The 11,200-nt window shown below is 42.4% G+C and overlaps 1 pseudogene; it reads right to left on the reverse strand.

Annotated features, from left to right (window-relative positions):
- Positions 1-3,840: 3,840 nt before the first annotated feature.
- On the reverse strand, positions 3,841-11,200 carry LOC111974368 (cytochrome P450 2J2-like; annotated as a pseudogene).

The raw sequence follows: 11,200 nt of genomic DNA on the forward strand, positions 1-11,200 counted from the left end.
GTCCCCCTACGTATGTGTTTGGAAAGTGTCCTATTGGAGGGGCTCTCTGACTTTGTAATCCTTCTAAAGCTGTTGTGTTTCTAGTCTGGACAAAGTCTCTTTAAAACATGGCACACAATGAATCAGCCACGACCCACCCACCAATGGGTTCTGCTCCACCATTAGGTGTTCTACTGCAGCCTGATGTCTGCAGCTCTGCCCCCTGTTGGCAGTGTAAACATACTACATCTGGTTTGGATTTCTACTCACATTTACATTTACATTTAAGTCATTTAGCAGACGCTCTTATCCAGAGCGACTTACTCTTAACTGAATGATCATGACAACACATATTGGGTAGTTAACTTCACTTTTGCAACAAGGAAATTACTACCTGAGGTTATTTTGTGGTGAGCAATGCTTGTAATGTTGCAGGTAGAAATGTAATGTATAGAACAGACAAGATTCCCTTTTCAGCATAACACTGAATCGTGTGCTTTTTACAAACATTTCTATCAATGTATTCTATTTCATTTAACAGGCTCAGCTTTGTGTGCACAACACTCACAGATCACTCTTGTTGTGATCAGTATTATATCATACCCATTTGACTTTTTTTTTTATAGCAGAAATGCCTTCATGTTTTCATTGTTTCCAGACCCCAGCGGATGAGTTGAACAAGTGAGATGGAGAGGCCTTTGATATTTTAATGTAGAATATCTTGCTGCTTTATTTTGTGTGTATGACCTGGTTGTGTGTAATTGTGATTGTGTGTGCAAAGACAGTCAGACTTGAACTGCTCTTATTACTCTATGTCAAAACTTCTGTGCAATAGTAGGCTGACTATATTCTCTCCATATAATGTTTTATCTTGAAACCTGTTTCTCATTTGAGTAGGGCAAAGAGTTAGTTTGACCCCAGTGTTTCCAATGAAAGATACTTCTATGACCCCTATGACCCTTATGCCGCGTTCATGTGCTAGTCTGAACTCCAAAATGTCCGACTTGCTAACTTGTTGAACGTGGCACGTGTATAAGTTAACAAGTCGGAAACTTCAGAGTTTCCTAGTTTCGATTTGCACGTAAATTAGGCATAAACTATGGGTGAAAAAAACCATTTGCCTTATAGAGTACCGCAGTATGAGTCATAATACCCATAAAACCTAGCGGTCAAATAAGACAATGTTTTTCCACCAATCATTTTTCCCATAGGGGATTTTAGAAACACAATATTAGCCTGTGTTTAGTGTAGGCTTACCCTGGCGTAGCGTCTTGAGAACTGTGTAAATCTCTTGGGCAAGGTGACAAATACATTCGCCTGTACCCCTATAAAATGCTGCAGAAGACACCACAGATGTTTTGGAAAATCGGTCTTGGTTGGTCCAGTTCTTATCTTGGCGAAACAGTCATGGCCTGCAGCACAATCCTACTTTAATTTCCTCAAACGTTTTTGTTAAACCTGCTTTTCGGTTTTAACCAATGATTTATATAGGCTACATTAGATGACTGACGGAGCGCTGTTTTGACGCCACCGTGCCTCCATCTTGGCACTCCCCCACTATTGTAAAAAATATTTTTTAAGCTATAGAATGTCTACATTTGTTTTCTATTACAGACACCTTAAATGCAGGGATCGACAACTCCAGTCTGCAGGGGCCGAGTAGTGTGTCCCTTTTCCCCCAGCCTTAGAAAACATACTGAAGATCATGATTAGTTAATTATTGGAGTCAGGAGTGTTAAGTGTGACACCAATAAGGCCCCTGAGGATTGGAGTTGCCCATCCCTGCCTTAATGCGTACTTTAAAATTATACTGAACAAAAATATAAAACACAACATGTAAAGTGTTGGTCCCATGTTTCATCAGCTGAAATATAAGATCCCAGACAGTTTCCATATGCACAAAAAGCTAATTTCTCAAAAATGTTGTGCACAAACTTGTTTACATCCCTGTTAGTGGGCATTTCTCCTTTGCCAAGATAATCAATCTACCTGACAAGTGTGGCATATCAAGAAGCTGATTAAACAGCATGATCATTACACAGGTGCACCTTGTGCTGTGGACAATAAAAGGCCACTAAAATGTGCTGTTTTGTCACAACAATGCCACAGATGTCTCAGGTTTTGAGGGAGCACTCAAATTGGCATGCTGACTGCAGGAATGTCCGCCAGAGCTGTTGCCAGATAATTGATTGTTCATTTCCTTACCATAAGCCGCCTCCGTTATTTTAGAGAATTTGGCAGTACATCTAACCGGCCTCACAACCGCAGACCACGTGTAACTACTCCACATCCGGCTTCTTCACCTGCGGGATCGTCTAAGACCGGACAGCTGATAAAACTGAGGAGTATTTATGTCTGTAATAAAGCCCTTTTGGGGGGAAAAACGAATTCTGATTGGCTGTGCCTGGCTCCCCAGTTGGTAGGCCTATGTCCTCCCAGGCCCACTCATGGCTGCACCCCTGCCCAGTCATATGAAATCCATAGATTAGGGCCTAATGAATTTATTTCAATTGACTGATTTCCTTCTATGAACTGTAACTCGGTAAAATCTTTGAAATTGTTGCTTTTATGATTTTGTTCAGTATATATTATGAACTAAACATCACATATGTAAAAACATTTTTCTTGAAGTAGAATTGTATTGGTGTTACTGTCCCCACGACAACAATATTTAAATACATGCAATTTTGTCTTTGAAACATTTCATTTAAATACTGTAGAATTCCATTAATTCCTAAGGACTGCTTCGTCTGAGGAGTGCCAATATGGCAGGTCATGTCTAGACGGGATACAGCTTTTGTCAAATTGACATACATTTTTTTTTTTTTTTTCATTTTTAGCTAACCCTAACCCTTCTCCAAACCTTATCCTATTTATCATAATCTGCTATGTTAATTCTACTAACCTGCTGCGTAAGTTCTCCTAAACCTGCCATGAAAAGTAAAATTTCACAATAGCTGTATCCCTTCTAGACAAAAAACATATGGCAGGTAAGGGTCGGTGGAGTTAAAGTAAGCATATTTTCGAGTTGGATCAGAGTGGTGTAAGTCGAAGATAAGTATATGAAATGCACCAACAAGAAGATGTTACTGAACGCCTTTTTCCGGTAACTTTTGTATGTGTGTACTGGGATTGTGTTTGTGTGTCCGATATGCTTTCTCAATCAGCCAATGGTGGCAGATTGACGAGGGCGGCATTTTCTGAGCTAAACTGACCAAAACGCACCTCCAACAACACATGAAAACTCACATAATTCTGCCCCAAAACAATGACATTTTCTCACAACCAGTGGCATAATGGCTTTTTAGGTGAGCGTTGATGCCGCCCTGTGATAAGCATTGCCTTCTTTGTCAAAGGCAGAGGCGCAAAATATTTTGCTTGTCCATTCCCAAATGCGCCTCTTCAAGGTGCTGTTGGAGAGACGCATCGCTGTGGCGCTCCACCAAAGTTCTGTAAAAAAGTGTATTAAACATAAATCATGTAGGAGATCTAGGATATGGTAGAAAGAGTATGTGGCCTTTTCTGTAGCCTACAGGCTGGAGATAAAATGTATGACAATGTAATGAGGGACACTTTTTACATCATGCTGTTTTCTCCGATCAAATAGCCTAACCTAAATGGCGCCCAATCAATTAAAAAAATGCGCTGTCATGTTACCAAACAACATATCCTAAAAACAGGACTGGTCGAAGTAAAATGGACAATATGGAATGGACAATCACAACTGTTGTCCAGGAGTTTCACCCGATTATCATGATCAGTGGTTTCAAGTTTGTATCCGTCATTTTTTGACAAGCTGATCATAGCGAAAAATAAACTACCTATGCATTTACCGCTGTGTAATCACATTGCAAGGCTCACGATAACTTATTATAAAGTTGGGTAGATGATATTCAGAGCTTAAATAGACAAATTGATCAGTCACAGGAATCAGGACTAATAAAGCCAATGCAACTGCCTGTTTTATTTTTCAATAAATGTGCAAAAATGTCTAAAAACAACATGTTTTCACTTTCTCATTATAGGGTATTGTGTGTAGATGGGTGAGAGAATATATGTAATACATTTTGAAATTCAGGCTGAAACACAACAAAATGTGGAATAAGTCAGTATGAATGCATAATTTAACCAGCATAAATATTCCTGTTAGTGGTGACGTTTCAACAGTACTAGGAAAGTAGAGGTTTGAAGTGAATCAGATCAGCTCCAAATTAGCTCTGTCAAATACTAATACATATTGTTTTAGTGGAAGGTCCTGAAGTTATACATAATTAGATTCAAGTCGTACATCCTTTTGGTTTAAGTAAAGAATAAACTTGTACACGTCCTCTTCAAACGGTCTTGTTATAATTAAAGGAGCATGTGCCTCAAAGACCACAAAAGAGGGCTGTTATCAATATTTGGTCTCAGCTGTGTTTAGCACAGTGTGGGTGCACAGTGTATGGGGAGAGGGGTTCCTACAGGACAGTGGGAAGTTTATCTTGGTCTGGTGTGGATCTTAAAGGGGTGTGGTGTTCTTGTGGCTCCTTCCAGACTCGGCTCCACTCCATCCAGTGAAGATAAACTAAACTTCTGGAACAGACTGACGAAGAATAGGAAGAGTTCTGTACTGGCCAGACCCTCCCCCAGACACACACACTTACCTGATCATGAATGGGTCCCGCCTTCTAAAGTGTCCCTCAGCATCCAGGAAGTGTTGTGGGTTGAAGGTGTCTCCCATTCAGTCTGATCAAACTGCACTGAGTTCAGGTTGGTCATCAACATCGTGCCCTAGAAGCAACATCTCGTAATGAATCATTTGGAAATTGAGCAAATTGAGGGGATTAAACTGCTTGGAGTAACCCTGGATTGTAATTTGTCATGGCCAAAACAAATTGATGCAACAGTAGCTAAAATGGGGAGAAGTCTCTCCATAATAAAGCGCTGCTCTGCCTTAATTCAGGATTGGTGTCCCGTCCATGGGACGGTTGAGCTAACGTAGGCTAATGCGATTAGCATGAGGTAAGTGAGGTAACAAGAACATTTCCCAGGACATAGACATATCTGATATTGGCACAAAGCTTAAATTCTTGTTAATCTAACTGCACTGTCCAATTTACAGTAGCTATTACAGTGAAATAAAACTATGCTATTGTTTGAGGAGAGTGCACAATTTTGAACTTGAAAAGTTATTAATAAACCAATTAGGCACATTTGGGCAGTCATGATACAACATTTTGAACAGAAATGTAATGGTTCATTGGATCAGTCTAAAACTTTGCACATACACTGCTGCCATCTAGTATCCAAAATCTAAATTGCAACTGGGCTGGAATAATACATTATGGCCTTTCTCTTGCATTTCAAAGATGATGGTACAAAAAAATAGCAAAAAAGGTAGTTTCTTTCTATGTATTATCTTTTACCAGACTAATGTGTTATATTCTCCTACATTCCTTAAACATTTCCACAAACTTCAAAGTGTTTCTTTTCAAATGGTATCAATAATATGCATATCCTTGCTTCAGGGCCTGAGCTACAGGCAGTTCAATTTGGGTATGTCATTTTAGGCGAAAATTGAAAAAAAGGGGTGGATCCTTAAGAGGTTTTAACAACACTATCAACAAGGCAGGTCCTAGTGGCCCTAGTTTTGTCGTACCTGTACTACTGTTCAGTAGTGTGGTCAGGTGCCACAAAGAGGGACTTAGGAAAATTACAATTGGCTCAGAACAGGGCAGTACGGCTGGCCCTTAAAAGTACACGGAGAGTCAACATTAATGATATGCATGTCAATCTCTCATGGCTCAAAGTGGAAGAGAGATTGTCTTCATCACTACTTGTTTTTGTAAGAAGAGTTGACAAGCTGAATGTCTGTTTAAACTACTTGCACACAACTCGGACACCCATGCATACCCCACAAGACATTTCACCAGAGGTGAGAACAGACTATGGGAGGCGCATAGTACTACATAGAGCCATGACTACATGGAATTCTATTCCACATCAAGAAACTGATGCAAGCAGTAGAATCAGATTTTTTAAAAAAACTGGTAAAAATACACCTTATGGAACAGCGGGGACTGTGAAGAGACACACACAAAGTTACAGACACACGCATACGCACAGAAGCGCTATCACACGCACTCTACACACATGTACATTGTAATATTGTTGTATGGTGGCATTATACATTTTGTAATGTACATTCTCTATTGTAGATATGTAGTGGTGTAATAATGTTATATGATGTACTGTTTTATCTTTTGTTTTATGTGTGATTTAAGTGCCTTAATGTGTTTTGACCCCAGGAAGAGTAGCTGCTGCCTTGGAAATGAATACATATACAAAAACAAACACATATAAGAACAAACTCCAAAAACTGCCCTACACATAACACAACACATACACACCTTTGGTATGAAGTACCCCCACACAGCGTAGTGTCTTTGTGTGCCATCCTGGGTGCGTTGAGAGGTACGATGTTGCCCATCCTCTGGATCTCGTGGATGACAGCGTCCGTGAAGGGCATCTTGGCTCTGTGTATATTGGGCTGGCGGGACAGGCCCATCGCTGTCTATCTCAGCCTGGACCTTATCCGTGTGTCACAACAGAGGGCTTAACCAATCAATCAAAATCAACCAATCAGTGGTTCTCAGGACCTTCTCTGTGGAGGAATATCAGCTCCAGGTCGGATAACTGTCAACCTCAGCATAAATCTTCGTGAGGGAGACATACACTGAGTACACCAAACATTAGGAACACCTTCCTGAAGTGGATTAACAAGTGACATCAATACGGGATCATAGCTTTCACCTGGATTCGCCTGGTCAGCCTGTCACGGAAAGAACAGGTGTTCTTAATGTTTTGTAAAGTCAGTGGAATGCCTATCAGGCGCACCCTGTATGTGTGGGTGTGTGATCATGTAGAGCAGGGTGGTGGAGGTGGTCTCTGTGCCGGGCAGGAACAGGTCCAGAGAGCACAGCGCCTTACATTGTGCTGTCGGGGAAGGGGTTCATCATCTCACTATGTGAAAGGCCTCAATCCCAAATGAAGGTTTTAAAGGTTGGTGGCACCGTAATTGGGGAGGACGGATTCGTGGTAATGGCGGGGAATTTGTGGAACGGGGTCAAATACATCACACACGTGGGTATGATGCCATTCCATTCGATCTCTTCCGGCCATTATTATGAGCCGTCGCCCCCTCAGCAGCCTCCTGTGTTTTAGAGGGTCTGCTAAAAGACCCAAATGTAATAATTGGAAGGAAATAGCATCAGAGTAACAGCCTTACATTCTCCATCTCTATGAGGAAGGTGTCTATGTATTTTCGCGGTGCGCTGGGATCCAGGTCCCGCCTGTGTCTCTCCACCTCCTCCCCGATGAAAGCCTCCATGGCCTTGCAATGGCTGAAGATGGCATTGTGAGGTCCTGGGAGGTGCTTCATCATGCCAGGGAATGCCTCGTACAGCTACAGGGATAAAACATGGCACTTCAGTGGGATTGTTTGTCTCACTGAGAAGGGACACCACCTTCATTAAAGGTGTAATCTGGCAGTAAACTTCACTGGCAGAAATTGACTCTCCTGAGTGGGAGCTGCCCCTGAAAACAAAGAAGACCGATAGTGGCTTATGCCCTCCATGTCTCACTGCTGCTGATGGTGTCCTTCCACTCATGTCCTACTGCTGGTATCCTACCAGGTTGATGTCCTACTGCTGGTATCCTACCAGGTTGATGTCCTACTGCTGGTATCCTACCAGGTTGATGTCCTACTGCTGGTGTCCTACCTGTTGATGTCCTACTGCTGGTGTCCTACTGTTGGTGTCCTACCTGTTGACGTCTTACCTATTGATGTTCTACTGCTGGTGTCCTACCTGCTAGTGTCATATTGCTGGTGTCCTGCTGGTTTTCTACTGCTGGTGTCCTACCTGGTGGGGTCCTACCTGCTAGTGTCCTACTGTTAGTGTGCTACTGATGGTGTTTTACTGCTCATGCCCAACCTGGGTCCATAGGGATCCCACTATCAGCATGGCCTCAGATAGGTCGTTTAGCAGGGTCTGGAAGCTGTGGTCACTGTAGTTACTGCGCCTCCCAAACTCCAGCTGATATTAGACATAGCAGTAGTTCAGGAGAGACACAGGGCCAAAAGGCTCACCTGGGTAGAAAGAGAAGGGAGATTGTAATAAAAAGTAAACGTCCGCTCACTGCTATTGTTAACCGTTGTTGAAACTTGGAAATACAAGGTTGACAAACAGCATTCATATTTAATTACCAGAGCCAACTCATGTCAGAAGTTATTGATGTCAGCGATGAGGAGGAAGAGGAAAACAAGTCCAGATTCACCTGAAGATCATAGAGCCACCCCAAGTACCACTAACTATTAGTCATGTATCAGCTCAACTAAGTCCACAGTGGACTTTCACTGTTTACTTTTAGGGCTGACTGACGCAACCTGCCTGTAACTCCATCCRTCAAATACATTTCAGTTGCCAAAGCCTCTAGATGGGAGTCTGGCACTATACATTGTATTGCCTTAGTAAGGTAGGAGCAGGTAGAGAGTGACAGTCTGAATTCAAGAGACTTCACATAATAATGATTAGAGCTTTTCCAGATCCTAAAGCAATGGAACTCACCTCATATGTGTAACACCCACCTGGACGATGACTCTGTGCTAGGAAGCTCACCACACCTCAAATCAAAGTTTATTTGTCACGTGCGCCGAATACAACAGGTGTAGACCTTACAGTGAAATGCTTACTTACAGGCTCTAACCAATAGTGCGAAAAAAAGGTGTATGTGTGTGTGTGTGTGTGTGTGTGTGTGTGTGTGTGTGTGTGTTTGTGTGTGTGGGATGGGTGTATGAAATTGTGTGTGTGTGTGGTGTGTGTGTGTGTGTGTGTGTGTGTGTGTGTGTGTAAAGAAAGTAAAGAAAGTAAAGAAATAAAACAACAGTAAAAATACATTTGAAAATAAGAGTAGCAAGGATATATACAGACACCGGTTAGTCAGGCTTATTGAGGTAGTATGTACATGTAGGTATGGTTAAAGTGACTATGCATATATGATGAACAGAGAGTAGCAGTAGCGTAAAAGGAGGGGTTGACGGGAGGTGGAACACAATGCAGATAGCCCAGTTAGCCAATGTGCGGGAGCACTGGTTGGTCGGGCCAATTTAGGTAGTATGTACATGGATGCATGGTTAAAGTGACTATGCATATAAGATAAACAGAGAGTAGCAGCAGCGTAAAAGAGGGGTTGGGGAGGCACACAATGTAAATAGTCCGGGTAACCATTGGTTACCTGTTCAGAAGTCTTATGGCTTGGGGGTAAAAACTGTTGAGAAGCCTTTTTGTCCTTGATTTGGCACTCCGGTACCGCTTGCCATGCGGTAGTAGAGAGAACAGCCTATGACTGGGGTGGCTGGGGTCTTTGACAATTTTTAGGGCCTTCCTCTGACACCGCCTGGTGTAGAGGTCCTGGATGGCAGGCAACTTTGCCCCAGTGATGTATTGGGCCATAATCATTATTATGTGAAGTCTCTTGAATTCAGACTGTCACTCTCTACCTGCTCCTACCTTACTAAGGCAATACAATGTATAGTGCCAGACTCCCATCTAGAGGCTTTGGCAACTGAAATGTATTTGAYGGATGGAGTTACAGGCAGGTTGCGTCAGTCAGCCCTAAAAGTAAACAGTGAAAGTCCACTGTGGACTTAGTTGAGCTGATACATGACTAATAGTTAGTGGTACTTGGGGTGGCTCTATGATCTTCAGGTGAATCTGGACTTGTTTTCCTCTTCCTCCTCATCGCTGACATCAATAACTTCTGACATGAGTCAGAGACCTGACCGTCAGAGACCTGACCGTGTGGTGCAAGGACAACAACCTCACCCTCAACGTGATCAAGATAAAGGAGATGATTGTGGACTACAGGAATAGGAGGGCCGAGGACGCCCCCATTCTCATCAACGAGGCTGTAGTGGAGCAGGTTGAGAACTTCAAGTTTCTTGGCGTCCACATCACCAACAAACTAACATGGTCCAAGCACACCAAGATAGTCGTGAAGAGGGCACAACAAAACCTATTCCCCCTGAGGAGACTGAAAAGATTTGGCATGGGTCCTCAGATCCTCAAAAGGTTTTTACAGCTGCACCATCGAGAGCATCCTGACGGATTGCATCACTGCCTGGTATGGCAACTGCTCGGCCTCCGACCGCAAGGCACTACAGTGGGTAGTGCGTACGGCCCAGTACATCACTGGTGCCAAGCTTCCTGCCATCCAGTACCTCTATACCAGGCGGTGTCAGAGGAAGGCCCTAAAAATTGTCAAAGACATTAGTTAGATGTTCAGGAGTCTTATGGCTTGGGGGTAGAAGCTGTTTAGAAGCCACCCTAGTCATAGACTGTTCTCTCTGCTACCACACGGCAAGCGGTACCAGAGTACCAAGTCGAGGTCCAAGAGGCTTCTAAACAGCTTCTACTCCCAAGCCATAAGACTCCTGAACATCTAACTAAATTGCTACCCAGACTATTTGCATTGCCCCCCCCCCCCCGTCTCCTATGCTGCTGCTACTCTCTGTTATTACCTATACATAGTCACTTTAACTCTACCTACATGTACATATTACCTCAATTACCTCGACACCGGTGCCGCCGCACATTGACTCTGTACCGGTACCCCCCTGTATATAGCCTCACTATTGTTATTTTACTGCTGTTCTTTAATTATTTGTTACTTGTATCTTTTTCTTGTGTAGGTATTTTCTTAAAACTGCAATGTTGGTTAATGGCTTTTAAGTAAGCATTTCACTGTAAGGTTGTATTCGGCGCATGTGACAAATAACATTTGATTTGATGTTTGATGTTGGGGAAAATTCAGACAGTGATGTCTTTCCTGCGCACTTCTCAGTATTTGGTATTTAGACTTAGCCATCTAAATATATGCATATTTGTCTCAGTTTCAGCATCAATTGGTAGATTTAAAAATCCCCTGATCTTGTAGATTATTTAGGTATAGGGAAGTTTTTGTGAATCATAAAAAAACTGGTTTCGAGAGCCTTTAAGCACTAAAGAAAAAAAAAGGTGGTTTGATTAATTTAGAAAATTGCCACATTCAGTTCTTCAACCCATGGTAATTTTGGAAGTTTAGTGTACATATAATTATAATAGGGAGAATAGTGTACAATAGTAGGCCAGTTGCCTGCACTAACCATGGAAGTTTGTGATGACATGGCAAAGTACTGTGCCAT

The sequence above is a fragment of the Salvelinus sp. IW2-2015 genome, linkage group LG15 (assembly GCF_002910315.2).
Source record: "Salvelinus sp. IW2-2015 linkage group LG15, ASM291031v2, whole genome shotgun sequence".
Taxonomy (NCBI): Eukaryota; Metazoa; Chordata; class Actinopteri; order Salmoniformes; family Salmonidae; genus Salvelinus; species Salvelinus sp. IW2-2015.